At 38.5% G+C, this 17,500-nt stretch overlaps 1 protein-coding gene across 7 annotated transcripts in view; it reads right to left on the bottom strand.

Annotated features, from left to right (window-relative positions):
• CDIN1 (CDAN1 interacting nuclease 1) overlaps positions 1 to 17,500 on the bottom strand; it is a 235,014-nt gene that overhangs the window by 150,298 nt on the left and 67,216 nt on the right.

Raw genomic sequence — 17,500 nt, 5'->3', positions numbered from 1 at the left:
CTTCCCACTAAAAATAAAAAGTGCTGATATTTTTCCCCAGTGCCATCCCTGAGAAGATGACTCCAAAGGGTTACTCTGGCAGAACTAATCTGCTTACACCTGCTCTTCCTCACCTGACAGAGCTGAGGCCTTCTAATGCCTTTTCGTCTGATCATTAAACTGAACCGAATATGCCTTCAGCTCCACGTGAAAGAGTGTAATTAGTATACTTGTCAAGCCAGGTACAGCCCTGCTTACCCTGCTTTTTTTCCCTCCAGCAGCTAATGAACTGCTCCCATCTCATTATTCAAAAATAAAAAGGCACTTAGTATACTATGAACTGATTTCTCTTGCTTTTTTTCTTTTTTTAAGAAGTAACAAGATTCGGTGCTGATCAACCCTACCATTAAGTGACAAAGTGATAAATATCCTTCTGGATTGGTGGAAAGTTGGCCACTCGGTAGTCTGAAATGGCACTAAACTAAAATACTTCATGAGGCAACTTGGAGAGTTCTGCCATGCTTAATTGAATTTGAGAGCCCCCACCAAATTAATCAAATTCATTATTCTCCACCTTTATATATACATATATATACACACCAATGTTCAGCGTATTCATACTATTCTATTCTTTCCCCCACAGCACTTCTCACCATAATATTTTCTATCATTTGCTTATTTATATATTTATGGTTGGTCTTGGCTACTGAGATATAAGCTCCTGGAGGACAGGGATTTTTTTTTGATTTTTTGTTTCATTGATGGAAATCAGTAAAGGGAGAATGAACGAAAAACATTCATATGGATACATAGCTCCTTTAAATTATAATGAAATGTGGATTTATTCTAAAGGTCCAAAATTTCAAAACTTTTTTTTCTTTTGACTGAATAAGAATGCGAGGAAAAAAAAAACAGATGCAGAGAAATATAAAATCAAAGACAAACAGTGTGGAAATAATTGTTCTACCTCCTGCTAAATAAAAGCTAAGCAAAATTTTTTTAGAACCTTTAAAAAAAATGAATAATATTTAATAACATTTCACTTTTTTATGCCTGAAACATGCTGATATTTTGAATGTTTCAGAAATCTGTGTCCTCTATTTTGATTTCTGGAAACAAATGCCAATATTGCCAAGGTCAAACAAATTTTAAAATATAAAAATCTATAAAATGATAAAGTACTTAAGACAGGTCACATGATTATCCCTTAGAAGAAAACAAGGATGATATATCCCAAATTTGTCCTAGATCCAAAGGTGACTTCACTCTGTTTACACTGTGTTGTGTTGTGTTGTGTTGTGTTAGCTGCTCAGTCATATCCAACTTTTTTCACCCTATGGACTCCTTTTTCACCAGGCTCCTCTGTCCCTGGAATTCTCCAGGCAAGAACACTGGAGTGGGTTGCCACTTCCTTCTCCATTGTTTACATTACTGCATGAAACACTAGGCTCAGTTTGTAGAGACACATCTGCTACAAGCACAAAATATTTCAGAAGAAAGACATTAACATGTTTACTCTATAAGAACTCTGATCTAAGTTGAATATGAGTCTATGTGAGGATATTCTCTCCCCTGGTAGACCATATGCTTCTTGAGGGCAGATGACCCAACTCAGACAGAAGACCCAGCTTGCCACAGAGAGGGGAGCACATATTCTGTGTGTGTGTGTGTGTGTGTGTGTGTGAGAGAGAGAGAGAGAGATACACACACAATATTTCAGACCATCTGATTAAAAAATAAGAGAATTTTAAAACCAAAATCTGCCCCATTGTCACAATTTTGTTGACCTCATCTCCTGCAGTCCTTTTGCCTTTCATACTTCTGCTAAAGATAAACTTTTCTACCTTCAAATCAGAAAGCCAGGCCAGCAGCCTCAGACAAAGAACATCACTGATGCCAGTGCTGACTCAAAGAACATGCAACAGACGAATGGCTTTGTGAATGGTGCAGCCTATCTCCTTCATCCCGAGACACAAAGGTCTCTTCCCCGCAGCTGAAAATTTAACCTGAAACAACTAAACACCCAACTTATTTAAAGGAATGTCCTTAAACAAGTCACACTTTTCTTTACCAGATGTTCATCGAGAGTCTGAAAACAGGAACAGCTACCGCAGAAAACCAAGAGTGAAACAAGAAACAATTTTTAAAGTAAGAAACAGGCCAAAATTAGGTCCAGGTTTTAAAAAAGAATTCACCTTTATTTTTATTTCTTCACTTCACAAAGTATTGCCCTTAATAATCAAAACTAGTTGATATGCAAAAACAAAACAAAAACGTGTTTGCTCATAAACAGGACAGATTTGTGAAAATATAGAATGGACTAAGGAAATTAATTTTTGATGCTTATTATAGCATTTACAGGTCTCTGTGAAGAGTATGTAACCAAAGGAAATTTATCAGTCTTTCTGCAGAGGGTTTTACTTCAGAATGATACTAAGTAATTTCATCATTGAGATGAATGAAGGACAAGCATCTGCTCAGTTCATGGGTAACAGAGAAAGGAGAAGGGGAGGGGCATATGGAATTAAAAGATTAGAAGGTGTGGCACAAATTTAACACCTTAAATCAAAATAAAAGGTGCCTACCCCACGCTGGTACTTTTGCCTGGAAAATCCCATGGACAGAGGAGCCTGGTAGGCTGCAGTCCATGGGGTCGCTAAGAGTCGGACACAACTGAGCAACTTCACTTTCACTTTTCACTTTCATGCACTGGAGAAGGAAATGGCAACCCACTCCAGTGTTCTTGCCTGGAGAATCCCAGGGATGGGGGAGCCTGGTGGGCTGCCGTCTCTGGGGTCACACAGAGTTGGACACGACTGAAGTGACTTAGCAGTAGCAGCAGTAAGAATATAACTCAAATAAAAAATATATACAAGTTACAAATATAAATGTCTAAATACACACACATATATAGTTAATATATAGAGAAAAGAAATAAAATTTCTTTAGTAGAATTCCAAATGATACATCAAGATACTTCTCCCTCTATGAGGTAGTGTTTAATCTCCTGACTCAATTTGAGTGTGGGCTAGATTTATCAACTTGCTTCCAAAGAATAGAGTAGGGGACTTCCCTAGCACCCCAGTGGTTAAGACTCTGCACTTCCAATACAAGGAACTTAGGTTTGATCCCTGGATGGGGAGCTAAGATCCCACATGCTGTGCAGCACAGCCAAGAAAATATTTTTTTTTAAATATGGAACAAGGAAAAGAGCAATTCGACAGTGAAGAAATATGGCAACTATCACCTTAACCAAGAGACTAAGGTTAATATAACTACGGATAGGTTGTATCAGTATAGGTTGTACCTCTTGATACACTATGATTATAAAAGCTACAATCTAGTCCCATAAGAACAACAACTCAAATGGATATCAGATATACCCAAATGGGGAGACATACACAATTACCAAATGGATATTCTTCAAACTCATCATGGTCATCAATACCAAGAAAGGGCTAAGTAACTGTCACACACCAGAGGAGATTCAGGAATGTGATCACTAAATGCAACACAGGACCCTGCAAAGGATCTGGAACCGGCTGGGGTGGGGGGAGCCATTAATTTTAAGAAGTGGTAAAATTCAGAATAAAGTCTGAACTTTATAATGTTAATCAATAAATTATTGTTAATAATGTCAATAATAATGTTAATCAAGACATTACTGATTAACAGTAATGTATCAATTACTTGACAATTATATGTCTTTGTGTTGGCAAGTGTAAAACAGTGATGAAAAATTATAGCACTGGGGTAACGAAAACTGACTGGTAGATTTAGGGAGAATGCTCTGTATTATCTTTGCAGCTTTCTGTAAATCTGCAAGTATCCCAACAACACTTCAATTTTAAAAAGTAAAAACTTTCTAGTGGACTTTCTGCCCCGAGTAATGACCTCATGAGAAATACAACCCTTCCATTTACCACCAAACCCAACTCCTGTTGCTTTTGAAAGAGTATTGGCTAAAAGAATTCCTGAGGTATAATTATGAGTGATGATGGCAGAAAAAAATACTTTTACATTTCCATAATATATAGATAGACCAAGCAAATGCTGTTTTGTCATTACAAGATAAAATGAGTTGGTAAAAGAATTTAAGAAATGGGAGTGAACCCTCCCTTTGAATTTCTCCCCGTAAAGACCATCATAAAAAGTATTTCGAGAGGTTTCAGGGTTTCCAAAATTATCAGAATTGAAATTTGAAGCCTAAAGAAGATGAAGGGTAAATTAATTCCATCATGTGTTTCAAGTAATTATTAGAAAATCACTAACTACTACTAGTACAAAAGTCACCATCATTTGACTGGTACTATGTGCTCAGTAGGGCTTCCCTGGTGGCTCAGAGGTTAAAGCGTCTACCTACAATGTGGGAGACCCGGGTTCGATCCCTGGGTTGGGAAGATTCCCCTGGAGAAGGAAATGGCAACCCACTCCAGTATTCTTGCCTGGAGAATCCCATTGACGGAGGAACCTGGTGGGCTACAGTCCATGGGGTCGCAAAGAGTCAGACACGACTGAGCGACTTCACTCACTCACTCACTCATGTGCTGGGCAGCATGCTACATACTTTACAAAACCATCCTTAATCTGTATATAACTTTAAAGGTAGATGTTCTTATTCAGTTTTAAAGAAAAGCAAACCATGACTCCCAAAGAATTTAACAAGGTGACAGCTAGTATAGGATCCAACTGGGATACCAACTCAACAAGTGGAAATACAGGAAAATTGTATAACAGATAAGATTTAGGTAGAAAGGAGATAAACCTCTCTGACATTAAGAGAAGCCAAACACTTGGGTAATAGTCTAACCAATGCTATTAATTCACATTCATTAAATAATAAGAAGATGACTCTAAAATCAAAAGACCTAAGTCTTCCCTTTCTCATTGCTTTTGTTCAATCCTTTGGGCATTTAGACACATAATGAGAGTAGGCAGAGGAGCAGGTAGGTCTTGGTGTTCTGAGTTCAAGTCTCACCTCTTGCCCTCTCTAACAGTATGACTAGGCTGGTCATTTATCCTGAGTATTGTTTATCACTTACAAAATTGTAAAATAAATATGCCTTATCTAAGTCGAGCATTTGTTGTATAGGTCAAATCAGTAACTCAGTTCAGTTCAGTTCAGTCACTCAGTCATGTCTGACTCTTTGCGACCCCATGAACCGCAGCACATCAGGCCTCCCTGTCCGTCACCAACTGCCAGAGTCCACCCAAACCCATGTCCATTGAGTTGGTGACGCCATCCAACCATCTCATCCTCTGTCGTGCCCTTCTCCTCCTGCCTTCAATCTTTCCCAGAATCAGGGTCTTTTCAAATGAGTCAGCTCCTTGCATCAGGTGGCCAAAGTATTGGAGTTTCAGCTTCAACATCAGTCCTTCCAATGAACACCCAGGACTGATCTCCTTTAGGATGGACCGGTTGGATCTCCTTGCAGTCCAAGGGACTCTCAAGAGTCTTCTCCAACACCACAGTTCAAAAGCATCAATTCTTCGGCGCTCAGCCTTCTTCAGAGTCAAACTCTCACATCCATACATGACTATTGGAATAACCATAGCCTTGACTAGACGGACCTCTGTTGACAAAGTAATGCCTCTGCTTTTTAATATGCTAAGTTGGTTAAATAAAACATAACAAAATTTTTTAAAGAATAAAGTTCTATTCCAATGCCTTATGAGTCATCTGCAAAATTCCTAAATTTCCTCTCCATTCTGGAGTTGAAATGCCCTGTACTCCCGTGTTACCTACTCAACAAAAAATGGTAGGTAGATACATTATCAGCAAAAATAATATGTAATTCAAGTCAACAAACATTTATGAATGTGAGACCAGCGAATGAACCAAGACAAGGAATGCAGGTCACCAAAAATTATTCCTATATTAGTTATACAAAATGTCTTAGATTGAGAGACAAAAACAAAAAGTTGGAGGTTAGGTGGCATAGTGAAGAAGATAAATCATTTGCTGACCTACACAATTTAGTTTTAGCAAGAATAATTTGGTAATCCCCATTATACAAAGATTAGCTCGTATACAATGACATCACAGTTTGCCCATGATCCCAAAGGTCAAGGCATGGGCCCTGAATGAAGCAGAAGTTATCTGCCATCAACAAAGGAGATCTACTCAAAGGTTGCATTTTATGCCCTTGGCAAGGCAAAGGAAAGTCGCTCATATTGTCTGTACATTTTTATCTGGTTAATGAATAAATACTATTTGTATTTTCCAAAAATGTTGTTCATCAAGCTACTTCAGCAAAAATATTTACTCTACTAAAGAGTTTCTTACAAAATGAAGCAGGGGAAAAAAAATACACCACACAATTCTCTTATTCTTAAATATATTAACATTCTCTCGTGAATTAGGAGAAAGTGGAATTCCTAAATTCTCAAACTGTGACGTAATATTGGTTTTATTGATTCTCTGCACAATTTGTGGGAGTACCCAATCATTATTTTGACAGTTTTATCATAAGGTAATAGACTTCCTTTTAGATAATTGCAGTTACCACATTCAATTTCAACCTTCCATAGGATTTTTTCCTAGATACAGCTTTACTGTCAATCCTAGATCACATTACTTTCTTTTTATAGCTATACACACAAAGCATTTTAGGCGTTACACCTAATTATGTCAGCACAATAACAATTTAAAAGCTCATCATTAAGAAGTAAAGGTTAAGCACTTATATGTTAAGACTCCTTTTTATAAAGACATATAGCACTATACGACATAAGTAAATGAATTACACAAGCACTAAAAGTCCAAGAGTCACGAAAATATAAGTCCTCTTTTTGGATAAACAGGGAAACTTGATGAGTTTATGTTCAGGCAATAACATTTGTAAACTTCAGTGCTGACTACCAAGCTTTCTGACTCATGAAAACTATTAAGCTACAGAAGTTTCACAACACAGAGTTGTGTGACAAAATACTCTTTTTCCTAGGGAGGCAGTTTCGTAAAATCATTAAGAGCTCAGGCTCTGGAACCGTAGTCACTACTTACTGTTTGACCTGGGGCAAGACACTCAAGGGCTCTGTGTCTTGGTTTTCTCATTTGCAAATGGGACTACTACTACTGCTTCTCTCATAAAGTTGTTCTGAGGGTTACTACCCTAACATTACATAAAGCTCTTAGAAAGTGCCTGAAAGAAGAAAGAAAGAAAGTGAAGTCATTCAGTCGTGTCCAACTCTTTGGGACCCCATGGACTGTAGCCTACCAGGTTCCGTCATCTATGGGTTTTTCCAGGCAAGAATACTGGAGCGGGTTGCCATTTCCTTCTCCAGGGGATCTTCCCGACCCAAGGATCGAACCTGGGTCTCCCACATTGTAGGCAGACACTTTACCATCTGAGCCACCAGGGAAGTCCAGAAAGTGCCTGGCATATATATATACCATGTGCTATGTGAATATCAAATATTATCATTGCTTACCTGAATTCCCTTAAGCCTGTAGTAATTAAATAAAGACACAAAAAGTGATCAAAACTGAAAAGTGATCTAAGCCAGTAGATAAGGTGGTAGAAATGCTGTGTTGGCCAAAAACTTCATTTGGGTTTTTTGGTAACATTTTATGGAAAAACACAAACATTTTGGCCAACCCAATATGATGAAAGCAAGAGATTAGCTACTCATGGAATGTAGGAGGATGGGGCATTTCAACTCTAGAAGAAAAATCAAATTTGAGGTTCAGAAGTTCTCTGTAGAAGGACCTACTATGTAGCACATGAACTCTGCTCAATGTTATATGGAAGCCTGGATGAGAGGGGAGTTTGGGAGAGAATGTATATGTGTTTAGTTGTTCAGTCATGTCTGACTGTTTGTGACCCTTTGGACTATAGCCTGCCAGGCTCCTCTGTCCATAGGGTTTTTCAGGCAAGAATACTGGAGTGGGTTGCCATTTCCTCCTCCAGGGGATATACTCGACCCAGGGATAAAACCTGTGTTTCCTTTGTCTCCTGCATTGCTGGTGGATTCTTTACCCACTGAGCCATCATGGATACATGTACAGGTATGGCTGAGTCTCTTTGTTGTTCACCTGGAGCTATCACAACATTGTTAATGAGCTATGCCCCAATACAAAATAAAAAGTTTAAAAAAAGGAGTTCTTTGTAGAAAGAGTGAATTAGGCTCAAAGGAATTCTAAATATTGAGGCAAAAATTGGTATCCAAGGCTTAAACCTAAATGAGAAAACAACACAGAAATCAACACAAATCTACACAAAAAAGCAGAATAACTAAGAACACCATCTTGATAAACTTGCAGTCTTCCACAGATGTGTACCTATGTGGGGCTCAAGAGCAAGTGTTAGCAGGGATAAGGTCAGATAATGACCAGTAGACGGCAGAAGGGAGCAACTGCAAAGAGGCTTGGCTTCGTGGCAGCTCAATTGAGCTGTTAACCCTCCCAAAAATTTAAGCCATGATATCTCTCAATATAATGTATTTCATCATTTGGGAGGGAATGGAAAAAAATCACAATTCTCCACTCCATAATTTTCACATTCCACTTCATAATTACAAAACTATCAGAAAATGGCATGGTGTCTTGACAGGCTCAGGCAAAAATTCTGTTGTTCTCCCCCATGCTTCCCCCGAGTCAATTTACCTAGCTGAAAGAAATATAAATGAAGAAATAGCTCTTTATTAAAAAAGGAAAACTGTACAGTATACTTTCACTTCCAAATTAACCACTGCTCTTAAGATAAACAAAAAGTGTTTCTAGTAAATTGCTGTGTTTCTAAAGGAGAAAAATAAATCAACATAGCTCTGCAATAAATATTCTAGAATGACCAAAAATGTCAATAATCAATATCTCATATCAAGCTAAAAAATAAGAAATATTGATGAACAAAGAGTTATCTTACATATTAATCTATGCAAATAAAAGTTTTTTTCAAATTCTAAGACAACTCTGCTTTATTGTAAAATTTTAAAATGATTTTCCTTAAACAAAAAATACAGGAAATCAGGACTATAGCAGAAAATATAGTATATAGAAGTATCCATACATACATAAACCAGTTTTTTTTTTGAGACAAAAGTTCCAGTGGGGGTGGGTGGGGATTATTTCTATGAAAGTCAAGCAACAACTTGTCATCAATCCTTGATTACTCTTATCTCTTAGGCTGTGACTCAATCTTGCAATCCTATTGCTGGCCCTTTCCCTGCGACCCACTCACAAAAGTAACCCTCCATCCCCAACAACCTGTTCATTGATCAGTTTGCTTTTTCCATCTTAAAACTCTTCTCACAAGCTGCTGAGAAAAATAAAAGAGCAGGGACACCACTCAAAGTTTTCTATAGCCAGAACGATTTATAAGAAGTTCAGTAAGGTATCAACATTAATAGCTAAGGTAGATCGTTTCTTAATTTCAAGTAACCATCCACTGCTTATACCCACGATCATGGATTTAATGAAGAGAGTTCATTAAATGCTGCTGACTATACTGTATATAAAGCATAGCTGAAATCTAATTTCCAATTCTGAGCTTCTTGAATGACAAAAGCTTTCAGTATAGTCATTATCATTAATATTTATCATGCAATGAATGTGCTTCTATATTTCTTTTTCAAACTAATGAAAATAAGTCATTTTCTCATTCTACCAGTTGTAAAAAGCAAGTCTATAAGTAGATATAAGAACATGCCTACCCATAGATATGATTTTTATACACAAAAGCTAAGGGTCCAAAATAAGCTAAAAGGACTACTCCTGGAATTGCACCTGAATTGAATTTAGACTAGCAAGCTTCACAAGACAGTACAGGGTACCAGAGTTTTGAAGACATGGAAAACATCATATGGTGTAGAAACTTTGCAAGTCTTTTAATTAAGGCTTTAAAAAATGTTTTAAAATTATATAAAAGAATGAAAGCCACCCACAGGCCATGTGTAAGAAAATACACTCTGCCATTTAACTAAACATGTAATCAATAAACAGGAGATATGCAAAGCACTGGAAACAATCTCCTCTACACTGAGCTAGAGAAGCTCTGGGCCTTCACTTCCTCTCAATGAGTACTTACTCCTGGAATGTGCATCAGCTCCTTACAATCACTTTACCACCATTAAGGGGGCAGAGAAATTTCAGGTGCCATGCAAATAAAAATTCCATCATTAATAATATAAGGATTAAATAATGTACTTGAACAGTTAAGAATTAAATGAGGTTCACAAACAGAATGAGGAGTGCCTCCTCCCATTTGAAGTATCTTGGAAAGAACATTCCATTTACAGATGACTTAAAAATCGACATCACGCTCCTGAGAAGGAACCTTAAACTTCCAGCTATGCAGAAGCATTCTGTAAGATAAGCTCCGAACCCCAATTAGTGGCCAAAACTGAATTCAATTCTCTTCCTTTCCCAATTTGAAGCAACTCTTATTTCTATTGCAAAGGAGATAATCCAGTTTGAAATTTCAGATTCATCCTAGGTTTCTTTCATTTCCTCATCACCAGTATCAAGTAAATTGCCCTGTGCTATAGACTTTATTTCCTCTTTCACTTACATGGTAAACCTTTGTTCTGATCTGTATAAATTTTCTAAGACAAATGCAATAGTTTATTGTTCTCTCTCACGACAGCCAGCACCTCCTCACTTCAATCCATTCTACACAGTGTTGCCATATTATTTTCAGCCTTGGTTCTTTTCATTTTTTTTTTTCTTAAAAATATTTAATTTATTTATTTGGCTGCATGGGGTCCTCAGTTGTGGCATGTGAGCTTCTCCAGTTGTGGCGCACGAGCTTAGCAATTGTGGCACACTGGCTTAGTTGCCCCAAATCACATGGGCTCTTGGTTCCCCAACCAGGGATCAAACTCGCTTCCCCTGCATTTGAAAGGCAGATTCTCAACCACTGGACCACCAGAGAAGTCCCTCAACCTTGGCTCTTAAGTGCTGTCATAATACACAGCTTCCTGTCATGATCAATTATAAAGTGTATTGCAAGTAATTTATAACTACTATCAAGTAAATGTATTTTTAATAAATGAAAGTTGAGTTATATGTTTGTATAATAGTATTACTTGTCTTCATTGTATTTCAATATTTTCTTGAGTAGAAGAGTGGAAGGGGAGTTACAGGAAAGTCCTGCAAATCCTAGTTACCACTAGGTCCAAATGATATCTTTCACCTCTGTCTTGTTGAAAAGCACGGCCATAAAAAACCCAAAAACTCTGATTCTGGCACTCTGCTATTTAGAATCATCAATGGATGCTTAAACATAAACTCCAAGGTCTTGAATTCAGTATCTTCTATTATCTGTTCCTAAAGCTCAACATTCAGAAAACTAAGATCATGGCATCTGGTCCCATCACTTCATGGGAAATAGATGGGGAAACAGTGGAAACAGTGTCAGACTTTATTTTTGGGGGCTCCAAAATCACTGCAGAAGGTGACTGCAGCCATGAAATTAAAAGACGCTTACTCCTTGGAAGGAAAATTATGACCAACCTAGACAGCATATTGAAAAGCAGAGACATTACTTTGCCAACAAAGGTCTGTCTAGTCAAGGCTATGGTTTTTCCAGTAGTCATGTATGGATGTGAGAGTTGGACTGTGAAGAAAGCTGAGTGCCAAAGAATTGATGCTTTTAAACTGTGGTGTTGGAGAAGACTCTTGAGAGTCCCTTGGACTGCAAGGAGATCCAACCAGTCCATCCTAAAGGAGATCAGTCCTGGATGTTCATTGGAAGGACTGATGCTGAGGCTGAAACTCCAATACTTTGGCCACCTCGTGTGAAGAGTTGACTCATTGGAAAAGACCCTGATGCTGGGAGGGTTTGGGGGCAGGAGGTGAAGGGGACGACAGAGGATGAGATGGCTGGATGGTATCACCAACTCGATGGACATGAGTTTGGGTAAACTCCAGGAGTTGGTGATAGACAGGGAGGCCTGGCGATTCATGGGGTCACAAAGAGTCGGATACGACTGAGCAACTGAACTGAAATGAACCGAACCTGGCGTGCCACAGTCTATGGGTTGTGTGTGGGAGGAGCCTGGCATGCTGCAGTTCATGGCGGGGAGTCTGGCATGCTGCAGTCCATGGAGTAGCAAAGAGTCGGACATGACTGAGCAACTGAACTGACCTGAACTGAATCTGTCCAACTTTAATTCCCACTGTGATTGCACACACAAGCTCTCAGCTAGTGACTCTGGACTCTTAAGCAGATCTCATACTTGGTTCACACATATCTGTCTTCAATTACCTTCCCCTGCAGCTATACTCCCCAAGTCCATAAAGCCTCTCTAAATCTACAAACCAGAACATATCTTTCCATTTACTCCTTCCAGCATATTTTTACCTCTAAAAGCACATACAGAATGATAACTATTAAATGCATGCTTTATACAACCCACTAAGCTGAGAATTCTAAAGGCTATGAGTTTTAGGTCTCTTTCTGCCTACCACAGCAACTAAGGTAGTGCCCAGAACATAGACAGCACTCACATAACTCTTGACAAACTGCAGAAAAATAAAGAACATGAATTCCAAAGGAATTAATATTCCAGTTAGTAAGAGGCCACTCAAAGTCTAAGTAGACCCAAATACTGAATGCTTTTCTTACCCTTTTTCTATTAAAGTTAGAGTCTTAAAGACGAGTATACTACATATTGATTGCCTGGAACACTACCCAAAGCTCTTCATCAGCGTTTTTCTGTTTTTTAACTGAAGTTAAGGTCATTCAAAGACTAAGAACAAAAATTAGTAATTCCATTGGGAAAAACATAATTTTGGTTGGGGGGAGGGATGAAAGTGAAAGTTAGTTGCTCAGTTAGTGTCTGACTCTTTGCAACCCCATGGACTGTAGCGCACCAGGTTCCTCTGATCATGGAATTCTCTAGGCAAGAATCCTGGAGTGGGTGTCATTTACTACTCCAGGGGATCTTCCCGACCCAGGGATCAAACCCTGGTCTCCTGAATTGCAGGCTGATTATTTACTGTCTGAGTTACCAGGGAGAGGTAATTACACGCGTATTAGGTAGAAGAGCATATTCCCTTAAGAAAACCAAGACAGTGAACTGGAATTCTACAAAATGTTCATCCTCACTACAAATTTCATTCAATTGTATTGTTTATTTTAAAAGGGTATATTACTATTAATGGTGAGCTATCTGGATATAGGGAGGATATACTGCTATATGGAAGAAAGCTAAGAAAAGCTGTATAAAATCTTCAGGAGGTAAACAAAACCATCAGTTTTTGATGTCAACAGATATTTTCCCAAAGGTTCTTCAAAACTAATTTGCCTTATATTCAGATTCAAGAACAGTCAATATGCTCATAATTTTATTGTAATGCCAGCCTCCCTATTAAAAACAGCTCTTACATGGAAGATTTTCATGGAAGAACTGTGAACATTCAGATAATCTTCTATTGTTTAAGGATATGTCCATCTGCTTATCTACTTCACTCAGGAAAGTCCCCACAAACAGAATTACCCGTGGTATGACTCTCAGGAGAAAGTCACCATGCTTAGTGTGACATCCACTTATTTCCTCGTGTGCACATTTAATATTTGAGACTCAACAGGGAGCAGGACATCCACTAAAACTGGGGAGCACTGAAGAGTTGCATCATGCAAAACGCTGGGCTGGATGAAGCTCAAGCTGGAATCAAGATTGCAGGGAGAAATATCAATAACCTCAGATACACAGATGACACCACCCTAGTGGCAGAAAGTGAAGAGGAACTAAAGAGTCTCTTGATGAAGGGGAATGAGGAGAGTGAAAAAGCTGGCTTAAAACTCAGCATTCAAAATCTAAGATCATGGCATCTAGTCCCATCACTTTATAGCAAACAGATGGGGAAACAAGGGAAACAGTGACAAACTTTATTTTCTTGGGCTTCAAAATCACTGTGGACAGTGACCACAGCCATGAAATTCCTTAAAAGAAAAGCTATGACAAACCTAGACAGCATATTAAAAAGCAGAGATATCATTTTCCCAACAAAGGTCCATATAGTCAAAGCTATAGTTTTTCCAGTATGGATGGGAGAGTTGGACCATAAAGAAGAATTGATGCTTTCAAACTGTAGTGCTGGAGAAGACTCTTTAGAGTCCCTTGGACTGCAAGGAGATCAAACCAATCAATTCTAAAGGAAATCAATCCTGAATATTCACTGGAAGGACTGATGCTAAAGCTGAAGCTCTAATACTTTGGCCACCTGATGCAAAGAGCTAACTCATTGTTAAAGACCCTGATGCTGGGAAAGACTGAGGGCAGGAGGTGAAAGGGGTGACAGAGGATGAGATGGTTGGATGGCATCACTGACTCAATGGGTGTGATTTTAAGCAAACTTCAGGAGATAGTGAAGAACAGGGAAGTCTGGTGTGCTGCAGTCCATGTGGTAGCAAAGAGTTGGACACAACTGAGTAAACAAAAAGAAAAAATACAAACAAAAAGATAGAAATTCTAGCCTTCTTGAACAAGTTAAGATGGGAAAGTGAGATCCCAGAAGAAGATTATAAAACATGAAATTAAAACTCAGGCTTCCTTTACAGTCTATAACTGGTCATCACTTTCTAATTATGCTCTCTCCTGGTACAATTAAAACTATGATACAAAATAGGGAAAAAAATGTATTCTGATATTTATAGGATTGGTTCAAAACATAAGGGCTTTCACTTTTAAGAAAAAACAGCCCCAAAGGTAGTCTACCTGCTACTCGTCATTAATTAAAATGCTGTAGGTAATACCCCCGGAGAAGGCAATGGCACCCCACTCCAGTACTCTTGCCTGGAGAGTCCCATGGACGGAGGAGCCCGGTGGGCTGCAGTCCATGGGGTTGCTCAGAGTCGGACAGGACTGAGCGACTTCACTTTCACTTTTCACTTTCATGCATTGGAGCAGGAAATGGCAACCCACTCCAGTGTTCTTGCCTGGAGAATCCCAGGGACAGGAGCCTGGTGGGCTGCCGTCTATGGGGTCGCACAGAGTCAGACACGACTGAAGCGACTTAGCAGCAGCAGCAGGTAATACCCCATGCTAGGAAGAAAATCTGCTGAATAGGGTGGGGTTTAATCACTTGAAATGATGGCCCGAGATGTAAAGAGAGCTTCATCTGCTTTTGCTCAGGTCTGTGCTGTGACAGGAAAACCTGAGACTCTCTTCTGACAGCATTTCCTCAACAATTATTCTAACTGCTACTTCATTCACTGTAACGCAGTAAAAAGAGTTGCTAGGAGCAAGAAGTCTTGGATTTGGGCACCAGCACCATCACAGACCGCCGTGCCCTTCACTGCCTATTCTGTTGAGAAATGCTGGACGGCCTCAGTTTCCTCACCTATAAATTGGCCTCTTCTGCCTCACCTGGGCTATTTGGAGGCCACAGAAAACCATAGAAATGCTTACTACTGTTCACCCTCAGAACAACACAACTTTAGAGTCCATTAGGATTTCAGGAGGAAAAGAAATGGCACAATGTGAGTAAATTTCCCTAGACTAAGTTGCAAGGAAGAAACGTGACTCAATTCAATATTATTGAACAATATGACTTTGGAATCTGAGCTCAAGCATCAGCTTTATGAAATAATAACCATAGGACCGTGGCCAAGTCACATACCCTTTCTGCAATTCAGAGTTCATAATACCTGTCCTATCAATATGTTAGATTTTGTTGGGAGGGTAAGTAACAGTACAACGTCAAAGTATCCTAAAGCACTGTAAACACAGGACTTAACCAGGGGCAATGGCAAAATCAGTACCACAAAACTGTTATCAAAGTGCCACTCAGGTCTCTCGTTAACTACTGAGATAGATATACATATCATACTCTAGAAATGATCCCACAAAAAATCCATCAGTACTCCTTAAGAGTAGATATTTTTAACATATGTTACTGAAATCACACGACTTATATGTGCCATACTATTAATGCTACATTTTTATAAAGGAAAAAAGAAAAAACAATTTAAAACTGAGCATTGATCTAGTGGAAGTAATAGTGTATACATAGTACTCTCCACTCCCAAAGGAATAGGATTTTTTTTCTCCAATTTCTAATTTTAAGAGGAAAAAATTAAAAATACAAACCAAGACTGACTGAGACTTGCAGCTCATTAAAGCTGAGGTGATTTCCCCTATATAGGATTCTATTGATCTCCATAGTCCACACTAGACAAAAAGTGTGGTCAGGGAGGGGGATGATGGATGCCTCTGCCAATAGCACTGAACAAACCTGTTAGCTAATTGCTACCAAAGACAATTATCCCTGCATTGTTTCATAATGGAAACACATTACAAAACTCTAATATACACACAGGGAAATTTGATGATTTGACTGCGGAGCCATGTGCATTGAATTTCATTGCCAAAGGCCAGCCAGGTCGCTGCTGTGAAGGGGAAGAAAGTGTCAGAATATAAGCCACAGTATCTTAAAGCTTTTTACTTTGGGGGGAGAGGAGGAAGAAAGAAGAAAGGAAGGAGGAGGGATGAGAAAGACAAAGAAAATAAAGGACGACCACCAAGCATCACCAGCAAACTGAATGAATTCTACCATCTGGCAATAATTTTCACATGTTACTTTTTAAAATGATAAACCTCTAATAATGGTTGGTCATTCATCATAAAAAGATTTTTAAAATCATTTCTGTCCAGAAGAATATTTTTACAGCTTTTCAAATGGCAGGGAGCCTACTGGCAAGTATGGAGTTAAAAAGGTGGCTTGACAATAGCCTAGTATGATGATTAAAAATAACATCAAATATCTGTCAGGATTTTACTTAAAGGAAAAAAAAAAATCTGACTCTGTAACAACTCACAGTAAAACAGCCATTAACCCAATCAATTATAAAAGAAAAAGCCTTGAAATACAGTTATTTGATTATATATAATCATAGTGTAATTCAAGCATACAATATTTACATTTGCCTTCTTTCCAAGAAGCCACATTCTTGAAATACCCTTTGCCTGATATGTTTCTAAATATGCTCATGTCCTTCTCCAGTGTATTCATGCAAGACATTTAATCCTGGCATTGGAATTATAGGAATTCTGATAGACAGTACACATCAAAATTATATTCAGTACTATTTGACTCAACTATGTAAAATGGTACTAAATAAAAAGAAGAATGTACCGAAGATGTGCCAGTGTTATAAAGATAAATTAACAGCTACAAAATTTATGATCACCCTATTAACTTCATAATTCACAAGTCAATGAATTCTGTTTTACTGTGTGGGCGACTGCTATATATAGGCCAGTCTACCTGCTTCCGACTATGCTGACTACTATTTTGACAAGACCTGGATAGCAGTAGGTCCAAAGCAATCAGAAGGTTGACTTTGACAAATGGCGGTGCTGCGGCGAAGTTGAAAATAACACACATCCACTTTAATCTCTTTCTTGATTAAATCGAAACCATACCATTCTGACATCATGTGATTTGCTCATGAAGCATCACTGCAGGTTACTTTAGAGGCTACATCTATTGAAATGATATTGAATTTTTAGGGGAAGTACTTAATTCATTCAAATGAAACCTTCACAAGGTAACTGGGCCACCAGTCACTGGTAA

Source organism: Bos taurus, chromosome 10 (genome assembly GCF_002263795.3).
Source record: "Bos taurus isolate L1 Dominette 01449 registration number 42190680 breed Hereford chromosome 10, ARS-UCD2.0, whole genome shotgun sequence".
NCBI lineage: Eukaryota > Metazoa > Chordata > Mammalia > Artiodactyla > Bovidae > Bos > Bos taurus.
The sequence above is the reverse complement of the archived record's forward strand: the minus strand, read 5'-3'. Positions and strand labels throughout refer to the sequence as shown.